Source organism: Gadus chalcogrammus, chromosome 16, assembly GCF_026213295.1.
Source record: "Gadus chalcogrammus isolate NIFS_2021 chromosome 16, NIFS_Gcha_1.0, whole genome shotgun sequence".
NCBI lineage: Eukaryota > Metazoa > Chordata > Actinopteri > Gadiformes > Gadidae > Gadus > Gadus chalcogrammus.
Genome location: NC_079427.1, coordinates 29277248 through 29286919, shown reverse-complemented (window position 1 = coordinate 29286919; position 9672 = coordinate 29277248). Strand labels below are relative to the sequence as shown.

General features: G+C 42.3%; 1 pseudogene; it reads right to left on the bottom strand.

Annotated features, from left to right (window-relative positions):
• Positions 1-2280: 2280 nt before the first annotated feature.
• Positions 2281-9672, bottom strand: part of LOC130405696 (phosphatidylinositol transfer protein alpha isoform-like) — an 8616-nt pseudogene continuing 1224 nt past the window's right edge.

Genomic DNA, 9672 nt, shown 5'->3' with positions numbered 1-9672 from the left:
ACACACGCACGCACACGCACACGCACACGCACACGGCTCACACACACACGGATCCGGCCCGCGAGGGAATAGCCTATTTACTGGCCCTTTTTTGGGGAAACCTATCGGTAAAAAAAACAAGTGTCAGGGGGATATTGTATAATCTTTATATTGATCCCGCCTTTGAGAATTTGTGTGGAAAGGAGTGGGTCTGGGCGTGCTATATTCTTGCCTTTCTCCTTTGTAAAGCGCATTGTATTGCCTTTTTGCCGATATGAAGTTAACTGCGCCTATTCCTTGATTCGTTCTGCAGTGGCACTCCAAACAATAAATTTTGTTCCAATGTTCGTCCAATCCATTCCAATGGTGGTCCTGCATTGAGGTTTAAATCCAACTCTAACGAATAGAAATGTTCCAGTTTTAAGTCATAGAATATTTATACATTCCCTGCAGGGCAGGTTAAATAAGCGCACGCCCTGTGGAATTAGTCAAATTAATTGCAGATAAATAATACTGAAATGGCTACTTTTTGGTTGAACACATTGTCGGAATGGCGGACTAAAAAGGTGTCGGAATGGGGGCAAGTCAAAATGGCGGCAGGTCGGACTGGCAACATGTCTGAATGGCAGCCTGTAACCACTATTACTAACCCAAACCCTACAGCTACTACTACTACTACTTCAGCGACTACTACTACTTCAGTAACTACTACCATTACTACTACAGCTAGTACCACTACTACTACTATCTTTCAGCTTTGACAGTATTACAGTTTAGCTTCCAGATTTTGTAAGAATGTATTTAAGCACTTGCTACTTCAGGTAATGTTATTCAGCGTCAGTTTTCGATTTCAGTTTCAAGGTTTTTCAACAGTGCACTGCAATACATTTGACCTTTCCGATTTTTCAGCAGTGAAGGGCAATACATTTGACCTTTCAGATGCATCAGTTCAATTCATTTTACATTTTCTGCATTTTTTAGCAATGTTTTGCGCTTTTCATTTAGCTGTCACTTTATTTTGTTTCCAACCATTTAGATTCACTTGAATGGTGTGCATGTTTTACATTGTTTACTCCATTTAGTCTTTTGAAACTCTTAAATTTCTTTATGTCTTATCTATGGGGCTTTATTAAAAAATATTTTCAACCGCACTTTGTACTACAGCACTCACCGCATTTTCTATTTATATATATCATCATATTTCATTTACCCACTTGTTTTGTCTGTAAAGACAGAAGCATAGATTAACTAATGACTAAAGGGAAGTGATATTTGTATGTCAACAATGATACCACTAGTGGTGGATCCAAATACAATTATTTAATCACATGAGCAAAAACACGTAATTAAAATACCGTTTAATCCAGTGAGATATTTATTTTCTGCGAGTTCAAGCTCACAAGGCAGGATTCAGAATAGTTGCAGCAGAACCTTCCTCTGATGCTCGTCCCAAATGTACAACTGTTTAATTCAATGACTAGGACTCATTATATAAAAACTAAAATAATTGATAGCTGTTGGGGAGTTTAAACCCTTTGCTAATCCACTTGTCAACTTTAAAAACAATACTGAACATATGAAGCCCATTTAAACCCAACAGAAACCAACACTGAGTGCTTTGCGACGGAGACCTGAAACACATCTGAATGTCGCTCCGTTAGACTGCCTGTAAACGGTTTCCCCAAAGCACTCAATCATCTACTTACAATTGAAAAATACAGAATAAGAATAACCAAAATCCCAAATAACATTAGTCGTAATTAAAACACAAGTTGAATGTGATATCAGTAACCAGGTAAGGAAGGGCTTGACATCAGCCAAGGTCATTACAATCTTCATATTAAATAAATCAATCTTCATACTCCATTTGAAAATAGTATGCTACAGCTGTAGCATAAGCCGTAGTGTCAGACTTCAAGGTGAGAGTAACTTCAACTGGATGGACAAAACTGGGGCCTCTGTGATGCTAATCCCAAGTGTTTGATGCAAAGTATGTAGATCGCTAGACGATAGCTGGAGGTCTTCTGGGTCAAGAGTGGGCACTGCAAAGAGAACAATGAGAGTGATGAACCAATCTTGATTAAATTAAGTGACCAAATCAAACAGTCACAGTGTCAGGGGACTTGCCATAGTCTGTATGGTGAGTGACAAATGTAGTATGAATTCAGCAAATTTGATAAAGAAAAAGCTGCAATAACCAGTACTGGCCAAGAGATGGTGCAGTTTCTCACTTTATATTGTATGGCAGGGTAAGGCTTAGAATCAGGAACAGACTCAACATTGTGGGCAGGTCATTCTCCATCAGTTCCACCATGCTTTGATTTCTCCCTCTGCTCTCATCTAAAAAAAAGGAACACAATGTCACGGAACGGTGGGCTGGAAGCAAACACCCCCAAATCTGTCAATGGGCTTCATGCCAATGTATTTGTTATCGTCTTAAACGGCTAGTTTAATGAACGACACCTGTTCATGTGAGTGCACGCCTTCATGAGCATGTGAAGTAGTAACATTTATGCACCAAAGCCTTGTATATAAGGAGGAGCATTTCATAATAATAGTCGCCAGGCAAAGAAATTAAGTGCAGAAAACACTAGTGTCTCTTTTTCACACATTCATTTGTCAAAACCATGTAACAAGAATCGTTTGGCCGGACAAAATAGATGTGTGACTCATACAAACAAGTCTAGTCTACCTCGTAGATTGGTGTTTGCAGAAGAGAACATGTGAATGGTGAATGTGAGAAGTGCTTTAAATGGCATGTGGGAGAACCCCTTCAGAGCTGAATCATTCTATGAACTCGATGGCTTGGTAATAGGTTATAGGTTAGGGAGAAATTCCCAACGTGCATCCTCCTTGGAGTCTCCTCCCCCTCTATTAGTTTGGTCTGACCACAACCTTGCTACCAGGCGGTCCACTCAAATTTACCACTCGATTTACCTTTTTTTTTTCTTCCCCTCGCTCCCACTCTTATTAGTTTGGTACAACAGCCTGGTACCAGGCGTGTTGTACCAACCTAATAGAGTGGGCGGAGAAGAAAAAACAAGGTAAATCGAAGTGGTCAATTGAGTGGACCGCCTTGGGTAGCCCAGGGTGTGTCTATCAGCGCTTTTCCCAAAGCGCTTGTACAGATATTGACTGACATGTTAACCCATTCATTGCACAGTCACACAGCGACGGCAGAGTCAACCATGCAAGATGAAAGCAAGCTCGACAGCAGCAGTGTCTCTGCGAAGCAGGGACTCGAACAAGCAACCTTATGGTCACCAGCCCAGCCGCTCTACCGCCAACTCTGTACCAAGTACAGAGAGCAGAGCTTACCTTGTCCAGCTCCTTCTGGGTCTCCTCCTCCATGCGCCTGAGCGTCGTCCAATGGACAGCTCCACCCACTGGTCCAACGAGCCGAACAGCTGCCTGTTGGAAGTTGTTAAACAAACGTGCCTCTTGCTGTGAAGAGGAGGAGGGGTCCGGGTGTAAAGGAGAGAGAATGAGTGAGATGGAGGACCAAAGCAACACAAGGGCACAAGGAGAGAAAAGTTATTTACCTTATGGATTAAATTCTCCATTTTGCTTGAATTACTCTCCATTTGAAATGGACCGTTACAAGCTTGTAAGCACACATGTGAGGACATGCAAATTGTTCTTCAGCTTCTGTCTTAAAAACGCTGTTTGGTATATAAAACAGCTATTTTGTTGTCAAACATTATTTATAGCAACTGCCAAACTTTATTATATGTCCTGATGGTGAACTCACAACCAGAGTTTTCAAAGCAATATTAGGTACAAAGAATTCTGCACATGAAGTTACCTAGCACAAATAAGAGCATCACAGAATGGGACAGAATACTGGTACCTTCCAGTTAGGTCCCAGGGGCCCTCGGCTGGTCTTCTTTGATACGAAGGTGGCAGGATCTTCATCCGGCTTGTAATCCTGCATAAACAATATCAACAAAAAGTTTTAAAAACAACCTAAATACCTTGAAACAGAGCTAGGGTACCCACAAAGGTGTTAGAGACACCAAGCAAAGCTGAAAGCTGCATCTCACCTAAACCTACCTTTTGTCCTACTTGAGTTCGGTCAGCGATGTCGATGTGAATCACCTCTGCCTTCTTCCAGTCATCAGGGTCTAGTCCGTGAACCTGCAAGGGGGTCATGCACCTCAATGGTTATCAGAATGTGATATTAAAGGAAAAACGAACCCTTAACCAGTTAGGTGCTATGGATTAATCCTGGGTCCACTCAATTTATCTTGTTTTGAAAACGTAGGATGAGATGTAAATATGAACAAAAAATTGCCATCTGTGAAGTTCCAATGGCATTGCTATTGCATGTGCAACCTGTATTTGACACATAAAAGGCCCGGCAAATTAGACTACAGAAGCACTGGAATCATTTTAAATTCAGTACACTAGTATACATGTGCAACGTGTCGTTGGGACTACAGGCTTTTAGTCCACGTTGAGTCGTCTTACATTGTCCGTCTGTCCCATGTCGGGATTGGCCACGTCTCAATCTTGAGAAGAAGTCTCACCCATGTATTCATTCTGTGGAGGAGGGGGTGATAAAGTAAGTTAGTTCTACACACACCACACACACACACACACACACACACCAACACACAACACCACACACACACAACACACACACACACCAACACACACACACACACACACACACACCACCCCACACGTGAAATCAAGCTTGACATTGCAAGACTGATTTAATCTAGTTACAGTCTCATCTTTCAGCTAAAAAGCAATAGGTGGTAAAATGTCTTGCAACACATGACCCATTTCCGTACGCATGTGCTGGCTTGGCTCGACTAGGCTCTGTGCAGTGGTCCAGGGCAGCTTGGAATGCCTCTCCATTACAATAGAGCTACCCTCAAGCAACCAAAAATCACTGTGGTGTCCGTTTATCTAATCCTTCAGTAACCTTTGTTAATTATATAGTTACAGGAACAAACAAATAAAATGAACCAAAAGGATGCACTGCTACTGTGTTGAGTGTGGGCCTATAGTCCTACAATTTGAGACAACGTCTTGTTCCAACAACCAACCAGGCCCAACGTCACCGCTGAGGCGTGTCTGGCATGCTTGTCCTGACACTGAAGAGGGTCCAGACTATAATTTAGAACAACTGGTGCAAGAGACTATGTTGCTGCCAGTCTCCTGTAACCAGTTTGTGAAGGTTCTACTCTGCTCTGAATTCAAGTTCCAATCTCTTCTTGACATGGTCGTGGCTTTCCCTCGGAACTTCAAAGTCACAAAAAAGGGACTCCGGCGGCGAGGACACAGTGGACGTGAGGAGCTCAGCCTGGCTCATGGCTGATTGGGAAGTCTGTGTCCGAGAAAGCTTTAAGCTTCTTGAACACTCCTAGTTCGCCACAGTTTGTGGCGCATTTCACAGAAAACATCTCATGCACCACACTCATTGCATAAAGACAATGTCCCAAAGTTGGTGTGGGTCGTACCAATATATATACACATATATACATATACATATACATATACATATACATATATATATATATATATACACATACACGTGTGTGGATACATACGTATACACACACGTGTGTGTGTGTGGTGTGTTGTGTGTGTGTGTGTGTGTGTGTGTGGGTGGTGTGTGTGTGTTGTGTGTGTGTGGTGTGTGTGTGTGTGTGTGTGTGTGTGTGTATATATATATATATACATATACATTTGTATGAAATAGGGGTTCTGTTCCATTCTTACAAAATAATATGAAGCTTAACAGGAAACTCAGGACCAGACCAGGGATGCAGTACTTACAGTTAGAACTGGATCAGTGTTGGGAGAGGGAGGTCACAGCAGACAGACGGGTCAGGAAGGAAAGAGAAGAAACACACTCCTTTACATTTGTAGTATTTCACCAATACTATGAGAATAGTTCTGCCCTGGCAGAAGGAGTACAACACTCTTTAATGTCGGTCGAGCGCAGTCAGTATTCTAACTTGATGTTTATATTCTCCAAGCTTGTTCATGTGTATGATATATGATATTAGGTTTTTAAACTTTGTAAACTGCCTGACTGAAATCGCCACATGAGGGTCAAAGGTTCTGCAGTCGGTTGCACCAGCAGAACGTAAAGCCGATCGTAAGTTCGGGTGTAAAGTCCGCCGTAACCCTACGCTCGACGTAGCTAGTGTCAAACTAAAGGTGTTCTAAATTTTGGTTGCACCACCATCACTTAAGTTGTAACGTTACTGGTAGTGCGTAAACGGTACTAGTGGCGCTTTTAATGACGGTTAGATAATTTCAAGCAATCATTGACAGATACCAATGTAAACAGGAAATACCGGAAGGTGTCCCCCTTACCCGAGTGAAGACCGCGGTACACCACAAGAGAGGGGCAAACCAAACAGTTTCAGTCATTTATTCTCTAAAATTTGGCTTGGACGGTATAGGCGTGAGGTTAAGCTATTTTGATGGCGGATTTTATAATAAATAAATAAATATATATTCCGGCCCGGCAAAACCGAATCGTGCATAAAAGTCCAACATCATCATATAAAGAAATGGATCGATACGGTCACGGACACTCCGTTCCCGGCGCCAAATCGCATTGAAATCCTCTTCCCATTGCTCAAAACTGCACTGGGAAGAGCATCGCCATTTTACCCTGCCGTTAGGTGTTGAAATCTGTTTTTACCTTTTTTTCTTTTCACGGTTCTAGTACTTAGTCTGGCACTTACACCAGCTAGCGAGGGTGTTAAAGCGATCCGTTAACCTTAAGTGTTCCAGTTGAACATCTTGCTTGGTTGTCACTGCCTATATTTTAGTAGAGTGTAAAGTCGAACGTTTGGGTGATTTACGTTCAACGTAGCCTACAGGCATGAAAATCACTCACCTTTCGGCGAAATTCGCCGTTTTGAAACCAAAATAGGTGACCTCCGTGAATCGTGTAGATTCGATGAAAAAAATTTATGGGGGGGGGGGGGGTAGGTTCAGAGGCCGGCCAGTTTATAGTCCTCCGTAAAGTGCTGTACTTATGCTGCGTTCGAGTATTCTCTGCGAACCGACTCGGATCTCGGATCTGACGCCACGCCCACACTTCAAGCGTTTTATTATTTCGCTCGGTCGTTGGAGGAAAACATGGACCCGGAAAGCTGTTGTCGCGGTAGCATGGTAGAGGACCAGGCGCTCCAAAATAAGTAGGCTATAGGCCATAGTCAAGTCAAGTCAAGTTTATTTATATAGCACATTTAAAACAACAGTAGTTGACCAAAGTGCTGCACACGAATACAATATATTGTGTACATAGGCAGAGATACGGACGCAGTAAGGTATTGCAGTAATACGAGTGATTGAAAATACCATTTTAACTAGGGCTGCAACAACGAATCGATCAAATCGAAAAAAATCGATTACTAATGTCGTTGTGTCGCGCGATTAATAAGTTACTCATAGGCGCAGCACTGTTTACAGCCAGCCGCCTACAGGTTGGGTCACGGTTCATGCACGCCCACAGCGAGCTTCAGTGTGAGCGACCACAGCTTGTATTTGTCATATCTTAAAACTGGACTGTAGGCCTACATAAAAGTGTTGTACCTTCACTGTCTTTAGGTTAAAAAAAAAAACTCCTTCAACTCAGTATCCGTCTAGTGGTCCAACCGAAAATTCTGTCAGCTGCTGCTGCTGCAGACGTTGTGCAGACGGGCTCGGAGTCGGCACCGCGTGCATCAACAGTCATTCAAAGCAGCGGTAGTAATCACACAACCGGACGGTGTAGAAAGTCCCGTCAGTTAAAAAATAATGCAGTTTTTAAATCCATGTTAAAATCGGCAGGATATAGATAGTTAGCTTATAAAAAACAACTAACCAATGGTCACAAACAGTGTCAAATGTGATGTGTTCAGGTCGGCTCAGAAAAACGATTGATGCGTTCAAATGCAGATTTTGGTGAAGACCAAAAAAATTTTTATATTACTTTCCCAGTAATATAAAATAGATAGTAAAGATAGAATTAATTATGACCTGTTTAATGTCCTATCCTGAACTATCATCATCTTATCAGCAATTAAAGCAATATTACAAGTTCTATTTCAAGGAGTCTCGAAAATGGTATCAATAGGTTTGACCGGTTAACCATGGACATCCCTTATATACATATAAAAGTATATCATACATTGTATGTTTCTTTTTTGTGTTATCCCAGTTATGTTTTTTTAATCTTTTTATTATTTAATATTACTTTTAATAGTTCCGGGACGTTGGAGCAATAACCTGGTGTTTTTACATTTCAGTCTGCACTGTGAATTTGAAGTAATAATTCAGTTTTTGAATAAAGATGCGGCAATTCCAATTTTATTTTTATTTTTTTCTATCCGATTCATCGATTAATCGATTATTAAAATAATCGTTAGTTGCATGGATACCCCGGACCCCCCTAGAGGGATAATATCCTTCTCACCTTTTTCACCCCTGACCCGTTTTCATGCCTGAGCCTAAGTTGGACCTTACGTTCTGCTGGTGCAACCAGCTGCTGATCAGTTTCCCCAACATAAGAGGGGATGTTTTTGGTGAAATAAATTCATTGTTTAAACTGCAGTCACAGTAATAAAGATAAATATTCATCAGCCTGTTGAAGGTTTTCTAATTAGACACCAGGTTAATTGTTGACATTGTCGAGGTGAAAATCAGGATTTGTATTCAACCGACAGCCTCTGGCAGTATTGACACGTCACTACACAGGGCAGCTGGCGAGCCATTAAAATCCACTCTGTGTGAATACTTTTCGAAATACAGCCTCAGCATTCAGAGTTCACACACAAAATACTTATGCCCAACCAGGCCCGTTAATATGCACGTACCTAGGTTAGACAAAAGATACAGCTATGGGAGCTGCTAAACACTTTCATAATGGATATCAATTAATCACCAATGCCGAATCCATCTAGAATTCATCACCATCATAAATCAGGGCTGATTTATGTCTGAACTTCAATAGTTATCCTTGGGTCCTCACAAACGGGCCAAATCCACCGGCCACATACACCTGTGTGTGTGTGTGTGTGTGTGTGTGTGTTGTGTGTGTGTGTGTGTGTGTGTGTGTGTGTGGTGTGTGTGTGTGTGTGTGTGTGTGTGTGTGTGTGTGTGTGTCTTACTTGTTCGACAAATGGATAGGCATTCCAGGCCTTCTCGTGAACCTCAAGAGAACCTTTGGGTGCCATCACACGAAGAAATTTTGGAACTTTACTGCGGATAAAAATAAATTGATTCAGAATGGAGCGACACCTCTTCTTCCCCATGCTCATGTGATCATAAATTAGAGTCCAGGTCACACTATACACCTTTTAAAGCCGATGAGCAGACCCAATTCATTCCTTCATAGCGACCCCTTCAGCGTATGACAAGGATCCATCCTAGTGATGAATAGAAAACAATGATCTGTCCCGGGCCCTACCTCTGCAGGTAGTAGATCTTGTGCGTGTACTGCCCCTTCTCCCGTCCTTCTCATAGGGCTCGTTGACCAGCACCTTCACCCTCGCCCCCGCCCGTCTCGTTCTTACTGGCCTCCGCCACGGCGTACAGCTGACCCACCTGGTACTGCACACACATCAGGGAGATACACAAGAAATGCAACAATGACACACGCACAAGCAAAACAAAGCTGAAAAGTTTGGGACAACAGCTACATGCAGGGGGCAGGGACACAGCACCATGTGACCACAG